This window comes from Tiliqua scincoides, chromosome 7, assembly GCF_035046505.1.
Source record: "Tiliqua scincoides isolate rTilSci1 chromosome 7, rTilSci1.hap2, whole genome shotgun sequence".
Classification (NCBI taxonomy): domain Eukaryota; kingdom Metazoa; phylum Chordata; class Lepidosauria; order Squamata; family Scincidae; genus Tiliqua; species Tiliqua scincoides.
Genome location: NC_089827.1, coordinates 65,456,796 through 65,474,836, shown reverse-complemented (window position 1 = coordinate 65,474,836; position 18,041 = coordinate 65,456,796). Strand labels below are relative to the sequence as shown.

Here is an 18,041-nt window from a genome sequence, read left to right as displayed (position 1 = left end):
TGGGCTTATGTTTGACACCTCTGGTTTAACCCTTCCCCTGAGCCACGATCCTGGCAAAAATACTCCCCTGAAGCTGCTGTTTCTCTGGGATGGAGTCTGTTATGGGCACAACAGTTCCCTGGGGCCAAAGCAGCTTGGGGGGTGGAGACTGTATTCATCAGGACCAGGATGTGCGGAAGAGTTAAAACCATGATCTCAATCTCAAGTGGTGTGTGCGGTAGTTGTTGTTTTTAAATTTTTTTAAAAATCACACCATGCCTAGACTGGCCTTAAGTCTCCCAAAATCAAGTCAGATAATGCTATTCTTTATTTGGAACAGTTAGTCTTAAAACCGACAAAAACAATATTGGCTATGGAGGATAGTGAAAGCAGAGATTACCACTAAGATCCTATGCATATTTACTTGGGTGTAAGACCCATTGAACTCTGTGGAACTTCCTTCTGAGTAACGTACGTGGAAGGGGGGCAAGGATGAGGCCTGCCAGACTGCTTATGAAATCAATGTTCCTGAAATAAGCTTTACTGAATCATTGATATCTGTCCAGATAATATGTTGGGAACTATGTTTAAATGCTTTTGCTGGTTTAAACCTACTTCTTTCTAATGACGTCAGTCCAATAACTCCGAAAATTCTCAGCCAGAGTTATGGAGTTGTATTCTCCCTCTTATACCAACTCTGTAAGCAGTCCCCTGAGCTACTTGTATCCAATGCCATTCTTAGGAAATGTTGCACAAAGGGCAAAGTGATCCTTTAAGACAAAATAAAGGACTTGGAAACAGTTGTGTGTGTGTGTGTGTGTGTGTGTGTGTGTGTGTGTGTGTGTGTGTGTGTGTGTGTGTGTGTGTGTGTGTGTGCGTGTGTCCAAGAGGAAAATATGACTTTGCCTGGCAAACTCCCTTGGTATGTTTGCTCTAATCTGCAAAATTTATTGTCTTTATGGTTGCAGAGACAAGTCCGAAATGCAGATTTGCTGAAGGCAACAAAAAGAGGACGTTGGGGCAGGGCCATTCTGAGATGCTGTACACAGCTGTCTCTCCCTTCCCATGGATTATGATCCCTGATCCTCTTTTCAACTCATCCCATTCTTTGTTTTCCCATGAACTCAGAGCAACTATCTTTAGGGTTGTTTTTTTCCTCCAAAAGAGTTCAGAGCCTATAATGGTTACCTAGCAGGCAGAAATACAACCGATGTATCTTCCCTATCACTGAATCACTGTGCCAGGACAAGGCTATCCTGCAAATGTTTTCATAGTTATGACGAGTCACTCTGAAACGCTTTCACAACCACAGTTCCTGCAGAAGTTGTGTGTGCTCTCTGTGGGCTGAAGGGTTAAAACAGCAGGTTTTCTGAAATGAAAGTTGCCAGGCATTCCTCAAGAAGTGAGGCTGGAATTGACACATCCTGCTCGATTTACATGTCCAGAATGGTGACTGTTTGCCTTAGCGGCTCTGGTCAAAGAAATAAAAGACGGCATCTCGGTAAAGCCATCAAGGCTGACTAGCAGCCAATCTCGCCTGCTGATAAACCTGTCGCCTTTGGATGGGCTGAAGATGGGTTCTGGGAGTCTAATGTCTTCCTATCAGAAATGTTCCTACTGTTTGGACCAGTTGGTCCCCTCTTTTTTGCCCCCTTCCTTGTTGCCTGGTAGAATTACACTTTGGAGAATTACTCCTGGAATTAGACTCCAGGTGGAGGCTTCTGTCTGGTCATCTCAATGGCAATGGTCTTCCACTTTGATTTGTCCTGTGACTGCCCCATTTTCCCTTCATTCTAGTTCTGGTGGCAGTATGGTCCAATATGATTGGGCTGAAAAATGGACTTATTTCACCAAAATCAATACAGGTGGCCCCTTTCTATCTGTGGGTTAGGAACCTGTGGACTTGACTCGCCATGGATTCAGAACCTGAGTTGTAGGGCCCCACCTGACCTCCCAAATGTGACATGAAGCACCTTCAGGTCACACGGCCTCTCTGGGTCTCAGAACCCCTCTGGACGCAACTGAAAGATGCTTCCAATCATGTCTGGATGTCAGGTGAGGGCCCTCCACCATGGTTATGATTTCAGCATCTTTCAGCAGATTTCAGGTTTCAGCATCTGCAGGGCTTCTGGGAACAGAATCCCGGTGAATGCCCGGTGAGTGCCAGGAGCCTCATTTGTGTATAGCCTTACACATCATGAAACGTGAAGCCCCTTATAGTGTCCAGGAAGCATAAGCATGAGACTTATATTGAATCTAAATGAATCAGGGGTCAAACTAACAAGACGTGATAGATAGCCAAAACACAGGAAGATGGTTTGGAAGGAAGATTTCTTCAGGAATCCATGCTGTTTTACCCACAGAAGGAAATACTGTTTGTGTTGTGCTACAGCACCTAGCACAAGATGCACCATTCTCAACTTTAATGGAAAACCAGCAACACCTCTCTCTCTCTCTCTCTCTCACACACACACACACACACACACACACACACACAAGTGAGTCACTGTTGATGTTACGAGGCTGCTAAGTGCGGCGCGGAATCCTGGAAGTCCTCCAAAGGCTTCCTTTGTCTCCCTGACACCCGCAGCCTCTCTCCGGCCCTCACCCCCACGCAGGCTGACCGACCTTTGAAATATGGAAAGAAAAGTGCTTTGAAATCAAGCTGGCAGGAACAGCAGTCGGGCTGTCGTCATCGGGGCCTCCAAACAAGCAGGGCTATAGTGTGCAGGCTGTCTTCATAATGACTCGAAGCAGTTGTTGCTGTGGCTCAAGTTTGTTCATTACACCCCAACAAACAGCTGATGTTTGTTAAGGCACATAAGCCACTTTGTTGAGGCAGCCCTCGATATTGTGGGAAAGCCTGCAGCTGCGAGTCACATGCAGTTCAGAGCATTTTTGCTTCCATGCATTCCTTTTATAGCAGTGCCCTTTTAGTCCAACCACCAAAAAGGAGGCGGAGGGCGCAGAGAGGGAAGGGGGAGAAAAGCTCTCGCTTGGAAGGTAAACATTAGCAAACAAAAAAACGGCTTGATACGCTGATGGTTTACGGCCCAAATCTGGTTCTCGTTAAACAACTGCTTGTGCCGCGCCGAGGCATTCTTGGTCATACAAAAGCCATTGCTGGAATTTGGCACTGTCAAGAGTCAGTGCAATGGCGCTGTCAAGAGTCAGATCGCCCTCCGATGCGCAGTGCTCTGGCTCGGCTACCGCTTGTGTTGGCAAGCTCCCATAAGTGGCATGTGCAAGCCACAGGCTCTGGAAAATGGCCGTCACCTGGGGGGGGGGGGGAATGAACAAAAGCCACAGGCATCTTCCTGGAATCACTTCACAGCACCTGGCTCTGGCAGAGAGATACCAATGTGAGAAACTGGGGGAGGGGGGCATAGACTCCAAACTCTTCATAATATAGCATCTTTTCCCTTTCTTGCAAGCCTTTCTTGCCTGCCACCCCTACCACTCACCTCTTCTGGCCCCCATCAGAAGGAGTGCTACCTTATGTTATTGCTTTTAGCAAGGATCCTGGACCTTTATCAGGTACGTGACAGAGCACATGGCCTGGGATGTCTCAAACCTGACACAAACCCTGAGAACATGAGAACATAAGAACAGCCCCACTGGATCAGGCCATAGGCCCATCTAGTCCAGCTTCCTGTATCTCACAACGGCCCCACCAAATGCCCCAGGGAGCACACCAGATAACAAGAGACCTCATTCTGATGCCCTCCCTTGCATCTGGCACTCTGACATAGCCCATTTCTAAATGAGTGTCTTGCTTTCCACAGTGGTCCACCAAATGCCTAAGCCAGGACATGGGGCAAGTGGGGAAACAGAGTCTCTTCCCAGCCACTGCCACTTAGAGGCAGAACCTGCAGATTCCATGTTGCTATCACGTATACTAACCACTGAGAGGTTTGTACTCCATATATTTATCTAATTCACTTTTCAAGCCATCTAAGGAGCTACGTGTGCAAACTGCGCTACAAAGAACGGGCTAGTTTTTGCTTTGGGCACAATCCAGCGCTCACCCTGTGGCTCAGGCTGTCGCGAAAGCACCATAATGTAGGAGTTCACAGCACCAGCAGGAAGCTCTCCACCAGCCCGCCAGTAACAGTGTAAGGAACGCTGCGTGTCAGAGCAGGTAAGGCCCAAGCCAGGCAGCAGAGGGGCAGAGGAAAGGCAGGGCGGGGCACCCTTGTAATGGGGTGGGGAAGGGCAGCAAATGCAGGCCTGGCAGAGAAGCAGGATCAACAGCGCTGAAATGCACTGCATCATATCCAGTGCATACCATATCTAAACCCCCTCCTGGGCCTGATCTGCCTGTATTGATCAATGCAGATTTGTGCCACTGATATCACTGGCAGAGATTCCAGTTGACCTGTTGGAGCTGCTGGGCCTTATCCGGGGCAAGGGGATAAATGTTCCCTTAGCCTTACCCTGAGGAGACCTCCAGCAGCCAAAGACCCCCTGCAATAGCAATAGCCTGCACCAGTGCAGCTGCATCGTTGTTGGTTGGCAACCTTCAGTCTCGAAAGACTATGGTATAAGCCTACAGCACCCGGTATTCCCAGGCGGTCTCCCATCCAAGTACTAACCAGGCCTGACCCTGCTTAGCTTCCGAGATCAGACAAGATCGGGCACGTGCAAGGTAACAGTTGCTGCTGCATCACATGGTGCATCACAAAAACACATGGTGATTTTTGGTAGAACTGGGCTACCACAGTATGTTATCAACACTTCAGAATAAACCTGTAGAATGGTAGGTTGTGCACTTTATGGGGTCATAGCACTCCCGCATGTGCTCCACAGGCAAGATCTATCAGCCCCCCCCCCCACTCACCCTGCTCAGTGGCCTCACCTGGGTTTGTGTTACCCAGTGCAGAGGGCCAGCGCATCACCCCCTTGGTGGACCTCCTCCCATGCAGTGGGCGGGGCAAAAACTCGGGAGGTGGACTTGGTGATGTACCATCGCCCTGTTCCCACTGGTTTTTTGGCCATACCTTTTGATAGAATAGAGATATTTCAAAGCGGTTTGTTTCATTGCATTCTGCTGTAAATTACGCATCGAACGGTATGTAACGTGATGATATTATTCCTACAAATTGCAATTTTAGCAATTTTGGTCACTAGTGGTGTCTCACACACACACACACACACACACACACACGCACACACACACACCCAAGGTTATCACATTACTAACACCTTATTGGTTCCATACTGTCTCATAATAACATCTCATGGGCTCTTCGAACAATCAGTCTCATTGGTCCACCCCCAGTTATCAGGTAGGGTCTTCAATATGTCCCTGTGGCTGCTATAGTTACAGGTGTTCATTTGTGAGATCTAGCCATTGAGCAAGTTAATAAGAGGTATCGCCTAAAACTTCCTGGAGGAGAAGGTGTTGAATGGAAGAGGGAAGTTTTCTTTGCAGATATTGCTGTGCCCTAACAGGATGGGCAGGAAGATTGGTGGCACTGCTACTGCCTCTGATGTTATCTGTACAATTGACAATTGCACAAATGTTGACATGGATTAGGTGGAAACAAGGGCAGGGATATATTGTATCTTGCCTCATCCCAATCAAACCCAATCAAACCTGATCCGTCTAGCTAATCAGCTCTGAAGCCAATTGAATTTGCAGATTCTTCTTGCAAAACAGGACGCGGCACCAGTGTAGCTGTGATCATAGATTGCAGCCTTTTAGTGCAAGGGTAACTAAGAATAGAGAAGCTTTTATTATCAGAGGCGTATTTTCCAAGTAATCTTTGCTGGTGCACTTTTGCTTCCTCCCAAGCCCTGAAACGTACTCAATGAATTGAAGATGGTTAATAATATGAATCTCTGAGCAATATTCACAGGATCCTGAAAGTGTTTTCTGTACAGCCACAGTCACATTTATCCTCCTGCTGACAAAGGATTGCCTGAGCTCACTGCATACGTTTAAATGGCACACTAGATCAGAGTGTTGATTAGCCTATCGCATGTCATCATCACTACTCGAGGGGAAGAGAGGGGATATTGCCATCTCCGCTAAAATGACAGAATAGATAGAAAATAATTTCATGGAATTGCAGAGAAATATCAGAGTGTTGGAAGGGATCGGGAAAATCCCCACGTGCTTTTAAATGCAGGAATGTGCCACTTTGTGATGCTCCAGCTTACGCCGGGATCGCATAACCAACAACCATGTGTGGTCATGTGGTCATCTGGGGTGCACACCCCAACCCTTCAAAAGTGAGAGAAGCTCTGTTCCCCTCCAGAGGGTTGTCTGAGTCTCCCAGAGGCAGTGTACATCCGCAAAACCGTGAAGTCATGAGAGAGAGACGCAATTTCCCTCAGTCTGAGCTTCACAGAGGCAACGGGCAGACATGCACTGCCTCTGGGAAGCTCAGATGGCCCTCCGGAGGGGATGGGAGCAGAGCATCTAGCTATCTAGCCTCCTGATTTTAGAAATGGGTTATGTCAGAATGCCAGATGCAGGGGAGTAAACCAGGATGCAGGTCTCTTGTTATCTGGTGTGCTCCCTGGGGCATTTGGTGGGCCGCTGTAAGATACAGGAAGCTGGACTAGATGGGCCTATGGCCTGATCCAGTGGGGCTGTTCTTATGTTCTTATGTCAGATGCAAGGGAGGGCACCAGGTTGCAGGTCTCTTGTTATCTGGTGTGCTCCCTGGGGCATTTGGTGGGCCACTGTGAGATACAGGAAGCTGGACTAGATGGGCCTATGGCCTGATCCAGCGAGGCTGTTCTTATGTTCTTAGCATCCCCTTCCCTGCGGAGGGTCCGAATTGCATCAAGCACCGCTTGACGACAACGATCACGGTCCCGATCCCTGTCGCGAAGTGGCGCACGACTGTACTTGTAAATTTCTCATTTCAAAAAAAAGGAAAATAAACTCTAACATATCCTCTTCTCCATCCCCCAGCAGCAGCAGTACTTAATTGGCAAGCTTACTTTGCATATTAGAACTCATGCTTGTTTAGAAGGCCTTGTTCTTGATTCGAACTAGATCAGTGGTTCCCAAACTATGGGTTGGGACCAGACTTTTGGTGGCTAATTGGATCAGGATCTACTTGTAGATCTTTTGTTGATTTGCAATGACTTTGCAAGGGTTTTTGATTCTCACTTCTAACCAGAGCATCAATAACAAGACTCATTTCCCTCCAAATAAACATAGGTTGCCGAAAACAAAACTTGAGGGGAAATCAGGAGTGGTTTTTGTGTGTATGGAAGGACTGAATGCTCAGCTCTGGAACTGAGCATGTCCTCAGCGGCATCCTGGTCCTCAATTACAATGTACGCCCCCCCCACCCCATTTTGCACATTGCTCTGGTTGGTAGACCTCAGTTCTAGTAAAACAAAAATAAACCAAAAACAAGTTGATCCTGCAAGCTTGAACTCTGCCCAGGCTTGCTGTAGGTGCTTGGTGGAAATAAATATATTCTTTATTCCTATAGAATACGAGGAAGAGATAGTGTAAAAAAGTGCCAACAGTGCTGAGAGATTTGCGCAGAATTCTTGGGCAAGAGATGCGTGATAATGATCTCCAGTTGAAGGCAACCCTGGCACTGACAACACATGCCAGGATGATCGCAGGATGTAAATCAAAATATCCAGGATGCAACATGGAAACAGTTGGCTGTGCCATTCTAGGTCCGTTGCAAATATCTAGCCATCACGGCTGTTGTGAAAAAATGTGAAACGTGTGCTACAAGCCAGTTGAAGAACCTCTGTATCTAAGGCCAGTGCAGAAGTCTGAACACGGGTGTCAAACTCATTTCATACAGCGGACCAAAGGCAGCATCCATGGTGCCTGCTGAGGGCTAGGGCTAGGAGCGGTGTCATTAAGCAGGAAGTGGCATCATTAAGCAGGTGATGAGCAGATAAGCACTTCGTTCTCACCTAGGAACTCATTAGCTGCAAATGACAGACAAGAAAATGTGCATTTTTTTTTTCATTTTCCAGATATGGGAGAGACTAATTATCACATGGGATGCCCTTTCAGCGGTGCTACTTCTGTTGGGCAGTGTCCCCCCCTAATTTTTTCCCTACGTTTTGGAGCAATTAACAACCTGAGCGGGACACTATCATCTTAAAATGGGCAATGACCTGTCTGACTTAATGATAATGATCACACCATCCGCATCTCATTCTCAGCTCAATTATCACAAGCCCATTTTTCATGCAGGCCAGATAAGGAGCTTCCGCAGACCTGATCAGATCCGTGGGCCTTATGTTTGACACTCCTGCTTTAGAATGTTTTCTGTGTGATTCAGGCTCGATTGCCCCATTAATGTAAAGAACCTGACGTGATTATAGTAGTGACTTTTCTGCCATCTCTGCAGGTATGGAAGGTGCCCATGGCAGAGAAACCGTGGCTATTTTCATGGATAAGCAGTCACAAATCAGCTTTACCACATGGATGCATCCCTAGGGATGGTAGGGGGAGGTGCAAGTCACAAAGAAGTGTTTGGTTTTGAGGCATAGCTTGTGGGCACATGATATAAACCCCTTTGCTAAAACTTTGCAAGCCTAAGTAGACTTAGGTCCACAAAGCTCTAGCAAAGGGGGATATACCATGTGCCCACAAACTACGCCTCAAGACCAAGTAGTTACCAAGATGACTGACTACTTGAGAATGCCATGTACACTGTTTTGAGGTTCATGAAAAGAAAAAGGAAAGGCATTTGCAGGATCTGCACACACCTTCAGTCCTCAACATTCTGCACAGCTCCTTGCTCCACTGTCTCCTTGCCTCTTGCGTTGAGGATCCGTTGATCTCTAACTTCCACGCAGAGTAGGGTTGCCAACCCTTCAGGTTTGTCCTGGGATCTCCAGGAACCAGCACCCATCTCCACATGACCATTCAGAGCAACCTGGATATGTGAACAGGTCCACCAGGACATTAATAGAAGTCACCTTCTTTAGGAGCACTAAAAAAAAACAACAGAGAGCAGTTTGGTAAATGTGTCAGAAATACGAGAGAACAAGAGTTACAAGTCCCCCACACTTTATGTTTCCTTGATTCTCTGTCAGGTCCAAATAGAATTTTTGCATTTCCACCCCTTCCTCAGAGTGGGGGGATGTGGACAAGAAGTGTAGAGACCGGAAAACACGAGGCACTTGGATTTCCTCTTTCACTCTCCCCTCCGGCACATCTGAATCCATTCTAACCTTCTAGATTGTGGGTGTATCTGCAAGATGAATTGAGTGTAGGTGAGTGACATTATAGACTAGAGCAGGGTTTTTTCAATCTTTTTCAGTTCTTGGCACACTGACAAGGTGCTAAAATTGTCAAGGCACACCATCCATTTTTGGACAATTGACACCATGTTGCTGGTGTGGGGGCTTATATCCCCCAATGGCTCTACTAATAAGTGACCCTCCCCCAAACTCCCACGGCACACCTACAGAACCATTTGCGGCACACCAGTGTGCCATGGCACAGTGGTTGAAAATGGCTGGACTAAAGTGTTGACATAATCTAGCAAATTTAATTTGCCTCTGACTGGCTTTTTTTTTTTTTTTTGCGCGATAGGGCATGGGAAAAAATAGCAGCTTGAGAAGGACGGTGTTTCATTTTTCCTGTGTCCCGAGATTCACACATAAATTCTTGTAGTGCCAAGACGGTTTTGCTCCTTGAGGTAGAGATAGGGCATTTTCAACACCTAAATTGCTGCCCCCTGCTATGGTTATTTTTAAAGTGTTGGAACTCCTAGACAGCTATGCTGCTTGGGTTGTGTTATTCACACCTACCTGACTTAACTTCCAAACATTTCTCAGTCAGGAGAGTGAGAAATACAGGAGAGGTTTCGGGCCGTCTTCACCCTTGAAAAATGCTTAGGATTAAGAAGCAGACAACCAACAGCCGACAACTACAGAAGGGCACTGGGGAGCAAGAGGTGTTGTTGAGCACAGCGGGAAAGTTGTGTATGAATTCAGACACAGTCTTTTCTTGTGTAAAGGTTTCCAAATGTCCCCCCTCCCTCCACAGCCCCATTTCCCTGAAGTGCCATTTATTTTTCTTACCTATTAAGCAGAAAACAAAAGCTTACTCTTTCCACGCCTGTTCTAATGAACATGCTGCCAAGCGAGGACTGAGTCAAAGCACAACTCCAGATTTGCAGCCTCACTTGTGGTTCTGGGAAATTGATCCCCACTTTTCTTGGGGTTTTGGGAGAGCTACAAAGATGGACAGCATCTGCCCATTGTGCTTGAGAGGACAACCCAGGGACAGCTTGGCTCAGGCCCACAAGATAAAGAATTGTCCTCACAACACCAAGGCAGTTGGGTGACTCTTCTGGGTCTCTCTTCTGCAATGGCTGGTGAAGAGCCTTAGAAGAAGCCAATCAGGTGCTCCCAAAATACCCAACCCCACAGGCTATATATAATATCAAGGCCTCCTGCCCCATGACGGTTGCCCAGGTCCATCTTTGGAAGCAACTGCTGCTTCACAAAAGGCCCACCCACTCACCACTCTACACATGTGGATGTAGGGACCAGGACTCTGGAACAAAGTCAATAATTAGGGTAGGGATCCTGCCATTCAGTTTTAAAGGGAGCTGTCCAGATTTCAGGGCTTTCTGTTACTCTGGGGGATAGACTTTCCCAAGGTTGGATCTTTCTATCTGAGCTTCTTAGCTTGGGTGGAGACCTATCATTTGCCAGTATTCCCAGTTTAATCAATAAGAAGAGTGAAGCAGAGAAGTGAGAGTTGTCACTAACTGCTGGGTTTGTTCTCTCTTCCTGCTTACACCCTCTCCCACTGTTGCTCCTCATCCCTTAGTTTTCAGAGACATTGCGTCAGGGGAGATTTCACACCCCACAACACCCCATTTTACCTCCAAGTACTAGTTCTCCTGTGCTTCAGTCCTATATAAAGCCTCCCATCCCAGACTGAAAGGCAGATCAAGCTGAGCCACAGTAGGAGAGACAGGCTGTATAAAGCCATTTTAAAGCAACCTCCCGGTATCAGATTCCAGGCATCTATTTTCCCCGCACATTGCAATAATCAGGACTTGGAAACCAAGGCAGAAAAGTATTGTGTTTCCGCTATTTTAGCCCCTGCCTTGAATTAATGACTAGATTTAAATATTTGAATCAAGCCTGGTACATTTCTCTCCCTGCCCCAGTCTGCTCCATTTGAGTTCTGACAACAGCAAATGACACAACCAGCATTGAAAGAATAGGGTTATGGCAGCGCCTCCTTCCCTCATTTTCATGACAAAGATTGCATCTGACACTTAATACCCAATATCTTTCAGGAAACAAAGTAAAGGACTCCCCCGTTCTGACCTTATCCGAGCTCTCTCTCTGAGATTGGCTCATCCATTTCACTCCTCCTTGCACATTAAAGCCTCATCGATCAATCAAAACAGAGATTACAATGTAATATCACAGGGCGGCATAATTTTCAAAGGTCTCATCAACGAGGTTTTTTTTTTTTTTAGAACAGAAAATCCTGGCACATTTTCAAAGAGTTACTCATTTAAACGGACCCAAATAGCCTGGATCCTCTGGCGTGCAGACTGCATCACAAGACCTAAAAAGAAGCCATACACATTCATGTGCTCCTCACCAAAGTAATGCTTAGGGTTCCCCTGTGATTCACAGTTAATGAGCAACCCTTGTTAGCTGTAGCTTTGACAAACGTGACTCAAAAGCCACAGCACTGAAGCATTTAAAAAATCATGATTAGATTGAGGAGAAGGTATAGTGGAGAATGTTTGTCAATGTGGGTACAATTGGTAAGGCCAAGCTGATAGAGGTATGTATGGACTGGGGCAGTTTACGTATAATAATTTCAACAAGATGATTCCTTGTGAGATCAGGAGAATATTTTATTGCTGGAGCCAGCCCATTACCCCTACTGATGCTCCAGTGGCAGGTAGCTAGGCTGTGGGATCTCTCCCATTGGCTCAGCCATGATGAGGTGTGGGGAAGGCCCTAGGCTCCCCTCCCACAGTGTGTCCCATCCTGTAGACCAGTGGTTCTCAAACTGTGGGTCATGACCCATCAGTGGGTCACATGCCAAATTTTGGTGGGTCACAGCTGGCCTTCGGTGAACCATGCACAAAGTCTGTTGAGGCACTACCTGGCCCGCGCAGCACTTGATGTGGCTGGGAACTCTAGTTGTTGGTGGGCCCAGACACTACCAGTAGTGGCCAGAGGAGGCAGCCTCTGTCCCCTTCCAGCAAGGCAGGTCCTGCCGGACAGGCCACAACTGACAAGGCTCTCACCTGGGTGGTGGGAAGGAACACTGTGGTGGAAGTACAATGCAGGTGGGGCCCTTGTGAGCTGCAGGTGGGGCAGGGCTAAAATGGTGAGATGACAGATATATGGGTCGCAATAGATGGTCCTTTGAAAAATTGGGTCCCAGTGCTGAAGCATTTGAGAGCTACAGGGCGCAATCCTAACCCCTTATGTCAGCACTTTCCAGCACTGGCATAGCGGTGCCAATGGGACATGTGCTGCATCCTGCAGTTGGGGGTCAGTCACAAATGCCTCCTCAAAGTAAGGGAATGTTTGTTCCCTTACCTCAGAACTTCATTGCCCGTATGTCAGCACTGACATAGGGGCACTGGAAAGCACTGACATAAGGGGTTAGGATTGCACCCGTAGACAGCTGAGACGAATAACAAGAGTGGGAATGAACTCTCATTACCCTGACTCTCATTACAACACAGATATAGTTGGAATGGCCTAATGCTGAATGAGCAGCATGCACGGTAGAATGAGTTCTGAAAACAACATGGCGGATGGGGTAGCCAGATTTTGTTCTTGCAGGGAGCATATGCCTTAGAAAGCTGCATAACAGAGGAACGAAAGGTACAGATCCTTCTGTCACTGCATCTCCATACTTGGTGTTGCAGCACCCATTATGTTAAGGGTCTGGTTCAGATGACATTTTCACCCCTCATGATTATGGGTGTGCACATTCGTGATGTGTACACATCCTGGCTCCCCTCTCCCCTTCCTGTTTAATCTCTGTCATCACAGGAAAGAGCGGTTTGGACAAACTGCCCAAACCCCACAGAATTAGAGCAATTATCCCACATGAGCACGCACTCCTCTAAGCGCATGGGGCTGCGGGGTGGCAAAAGTGTCTTCTGAACAAACCCATTGTCTGCAGTGGATTCTGAAAAAAGGCACAGAAACTCTGCTAGAATTAAAAGGCATAACCCCACAGAGGAGGCCTTGCTTCAGGTCCATGTAGCACTGTGGAGGGGGAAGAACAACCTCTGGCTGTGAGGAGATGACAGGTATGCATTGGCAGGAACGAGTCATCGTCACCTGTCTCAACAGATCGTTCCTGCAATTAGCTACTCATGAGGGATTGGGAGTGAATGCTTCAGAAACCTTCGCCACCTGAGGACCCATAAGCAATTCTGAGAAGACAAGCAGCAGTTGTCTCTCCTGCCTCTATTGGTTGTGAGCCCTGGCTTTCTTGTGACGTGTGCAAAGTGTTCTTCTTTTTGCTTATTTATTAAAAAAAGTAAGGCCTGCTTTTCCCCTCTATGGAAGAGCTGCTCAAGGTGGCTAACAATACACAAAATACAATATTAAAATATAACAGCAACAATAAACAAAAAAGAAGTAGAGTCATGTGCCACTTAACAACGGATTGCATAACAACAGACCGCATATACGATGGTGGACAAAGCACAACAAAGAGGTTCTTAATGAGGCAATCACGTCTCCCATAGCCTGCAGCAGAGTGTCTGTTTACAGAACAAAGAGGCTCTTAATGCAAAGAAGAGGCCATTTGTCTCCAGTAGCCTGTGCAATCAGCAAGTCTGGCAGGGAGTGTCTGTTGACACAACGAAGGCACTAGATTGGTGAAATGTTCATTTAATGACCTGACCACATAACAACGAGGATTGGAGAACTTATCCCCATTGTTAAGTGTCGCACACCTGTAATCAAACAATCACAAGCCAAGAATAAAAACCAGACTTGGGGGGCTTTGCAACAGAAGAAGCAGAACAGCACAACAGGGTCTTCAGGCCTTGTCAAAACACTGATAGGGAGGGAGCCAGTGGCATAGCTAAGGGGGGCAGGGGATACATTACCCCAGGTACATTTCCTCACAATTCTCTAGACATCAGGGCAGAGAAATGAAGTTCTATTTTGTGCACTTTGATCTGCAATGTGTTCTCCTTACTTACGTTACGATTGTGGGAGCTGGGAGGGAAAAGATGGAGGTGACAACTCTTCAGAGGTCTCCACTGATTCAAGGGGAAATGCTTTCAACTTACACCATCTGATTGGCAAGTTTAATGTCATGTCAGCATCAGGGTTTCACCACTACATCATGATCCTCTGAGCATGCCTAGGATTGCCTCTTCACCCCAACTCCTGTTCGATGCAAAACAAAAACATTAACCCTTCCCTGCCTCCTGGCTGGAACTTCCCTGCTGCTTGCCTGATCTGAATGGGCACCCCACATGGTCTTTCACACTCCAAAAAAAAGTAAGCAAGCACACCGCAGCAACTGTTACCTTGCACATGCCTGATCTCGTCAGATCTCGGAAGCTAAGCAGGGTCAGACCTGGTTGGTACTTGGATGGGAGACCACCTGGGAATACCAGGTGCTGTAGGCTTATACCATAGTCTTGCCAAGTCTTATACCAAGGTTGCCAACCACCACACCCAGACACAGACAGACAAGTCTGCATGTGTGGGGGTTCATTTCCAAGTCAGTGGCCTCAGATTCGAGTCAGCGCTGGAGGCATTGACACGCCTGACGAGTGTACACGGGTCAGCAAAAAACGTGTTTTTGAGACTCGGACTTGAGTCACTTGACCTGAGTTTCCATCCGTTTTTAAGGAAGTAAAATCTGTGTCCTCTTTTTCCATCCTATTGCAATACTATTGATATGATAGATCAATGAACTGTAATAGAACAACGGCTGACATCCACTATGTGCCCTTATGAGTGAGCATGACCCAAATAATTATTTGCCATTTTATGGCAGTTACTGTTACCATGGTTTCCGCTGAATGCAGTACTGGGCTGGTGCTCTATAAACAATGTGTACTACCTTTCCACAGCAGAGAAGATGTGCTAAAAAGTCATTTTATACTTGGTGGGAAAGTAGGGACCAGGGGTTCTTACTGCTTTCTCTTAAGGGGTCTGGGAATGGAATGGGTCCGTGTCAAAAGAGACACGATGAAATGAGAGTTCCAATCACCCAGAGAAGGCTGCCTTCCCAGAAGGAGGGTAATTATTAAAGCAGCTTCAGACCATCTATTCTAAGCAGCTGAGTTGGCATCACATGTATTAATAAAGAGACCCACAAAAGGGAGGGGGAAACATGCAATTAATTTGTCATTTCTCTGTTATACAACGCATGAACAGGCTGAAGTGGGGAATTACAAAATCAAGTGCAGATCTTTCCATTGCTCAGGAGTCTGGATCTGTCCTGGATGCACTTCTATGCAAGGAGAAGGATTAAAATGTGCGCACACGCACGCACGCACGCACACACACACACACACACACACACACATACACGGCCCAATCCTATGGGCTGCTCCGCCAGCACTGTTGGCCTGTCGCAAAAAGTGCTGCGAGGCATTTTCGTGCCAGAGGTACTTGCATACCACCAGCACTGAGTCCAGCATCAGTTGATGCTGGGCCGCAGTACTGAAGAACGAACAGTGACGACTCCCAGCTGTAAGTTCTACCAGCAACAGGCCTTTTCGGGGCAGGGGGAAGGGTAGGGAAGAGATGGAACTGGGCAGGGGGAGGGCAGGGGGAAGAGCAGGGCTGGGGGGGCAGAGAGGGCAGCAGGCTCTGCTACCATATCCTAACCCCCTCCCAGGCCAGGAAACCTGACATGTGTCTCTTTGATTCTGCTCCCACGCAACAGCGGGCACAGATCTGAGGAGACCCGTTGGGTCACTACATAAGATAAGGGAATATTTTTTCCCTCATCCCAAAGAGACCTGGCACTGCTTCCTTGCCCCATTGGATGCAGCAGTTGCCATTTTGGTGCCATTGCAGCCCTGGGCACTGGGGAAGCATAGAATCTATGTCTCCCACTTCGTTCTTGGTTTCCGCTAAGTGCAGAAATGGTGGTGGTTGTTTCAGAAAAGGCAACCCAACCGTCCCTTCTTCATATTGTGCATTAAAATCTCATCTCTTCAGCAGTGCCAATGTAAGAAAAGAGAAAAGGAAGAAGAGAGCGGTCAGTTTGACAATACCAGAATAGACTGGGGATTCCTGTAAGATTATAAGCACTTATCTCCAGTTAGTGGCAGGCTAATCTTCCCTAAGGAGTGATGCAAATACCCAGTAACCTTCATCATCTGGCCAACAGCCAGAGTGTCCTGCCCCTCACTTCTGCAGTTCCAGGGCAAATACCAGATGGAGCAGAGTTTCTCCTGGCAGGGAACCCATAGCCTTGCAACTGTTCATTCATAGGACAAGCTTTGGGATTTTGCAGCTTCTGTGTAGGATTTTGCTGGAACATATCCAAGTAGCTCCATTGGGCAGGCTGGGGCTCAACCGAGGGTAAGGGGAAAAATGTTCCCAAGGAGTCCTCCAGCCTGTTCAATCACAGTGCTGGATACAGCATGGCCTGCTGCGCCAGCACTGGATAGGATTGGGTAGTGAACATTCCTGAGGTTTCTCTATTTTTTTGCCTAATTTTTCAACGGTTTCTAGCATCAAGCAGATGCCGGCGATGCTTCAGCCTCCTCGAAAAGGCTGCCTAGTCATCCCAGCGCAGTATGAATTATTAAGAATATTTGCATGCTGCTTTTCCACAACAAAGTTCTCCAAGCAATTTACACAGCAAAATAAATAAATGATCCCATGTCACCAAAAGGGCTGACCATCTAAAAATGCAAAATGCAGAGAAAACACCAGCAGAGAACCACTGGAGAAGATGCTATGCAGGGGCAACAAGGGATAGTTGCTCTTTTCCTGCTCAATGTAAGAGGAGCACCACCTTGAAAGGTGCCTCTTTGCCCAGTCAGAAGAGGTCATTATCTCTGTCAGTGGCACAGATAGAGCAGGTTCAAAGCACTAAGTTTTGCAGGGATCCTGACAGCAGCATGAAAGTGGCCCCTCCCCTCCCCTTCAGAGCCATTCTGGGTGATGTGAGCAAAACAGCGGCAATGCCTCAGTGTTACTCCCACCGCTCGGAACAGCTTTGACGGGGGACAGGGAGAGAATGCTTGCACGCTGTGGTCAGACTTCCTGCAAAACTTAGTGCTTTGCACCCCCTCTAGCTATGCCACTGATCTCTGCCATTTATTGTTAAGCTTCTTTATCCCCGACTGATCGGTAAACAAAGAACACGGCTTTTCGTCTGTTCATACAACTTTGAAACCCACTGATTTTCCAGGAACAAAAAGTTCAGGGTTGCCCCCCTCCCCCGATCCAATCCTCCGGGTGATACCTGGTGAATTGTCACAGGTCATATAAAGTAGCGTTACGCACCCTGCTTTATGCATTTGCCCAGATCTGACATTGGAAGCACCCAGTGCTTCATGGGGGACTTGCTTGTTCACCCTGCTGCAAGTGTGGGGGCCAGGAACAAGGGCCTGAAACAGCATGAATAACAGCCCAATCTTATGCCCCCCTCCCCACTGATGCAGGTGCACCAACATGGCTTGCATTGCACCCTGCTGGGAATGTTCCATTAGGAGCATTTGTTCCCTTTGTTCCCTTATCCAGGAATAATCTTCTACGGCACAGAGAGTCTACCCAGAACCGCACCAATGAAATCGCTGGTGCAGGTTCACAGGGATCCAGGGTGTAGCATTAGATGCGGAAAGGGGGTTTGGAATTGACAGCCACTACTGCTGCCAAACTCATCCCCTTCTCGGAGCTGATCCACCCTCCTCATCCCATCGCTGCCCCATTCCACCCTCCCTCTGTCCCCACTCTCCTCACCCCATCCTGCCCTCCAACTTACCTGGGTTGGTGGGCCACCACCATACACAAGGCCACTGTGGCCTTCAGCGTGTGGCTTTGCATGCTGCTGAAAAGTCTTTTGCAACTGCCATAAGGCAGTCTACGCTGATGGACTGCTCATTCCACCAGAG

At 47.5% G+C, this 18,041-nt stretch overlaps 2 pseudogenes; one reads left to right on the top strand and one right to left on the bottom strand.

Annotated features, from left to right (window-relative positions):
- Positions 1 to 4,525: 4,525 nt before the first annotated feature.
- LOC136657918 (5S ribosomal RNA) lies at positions 4,526 to 4,645 on the bottom strand (annotated as a pseudogene).
- Positions 4,646 to 14,465: 9,820 nt separating this feature from the next.
- LOC136657672 (5S ribosomal RNA) lies at positions 14,466 to 14,585 on the top strand (annotated as a pseudogene).
- Positions 14,586 to 18,041: the final 3,456 nt, after the last annotated feature.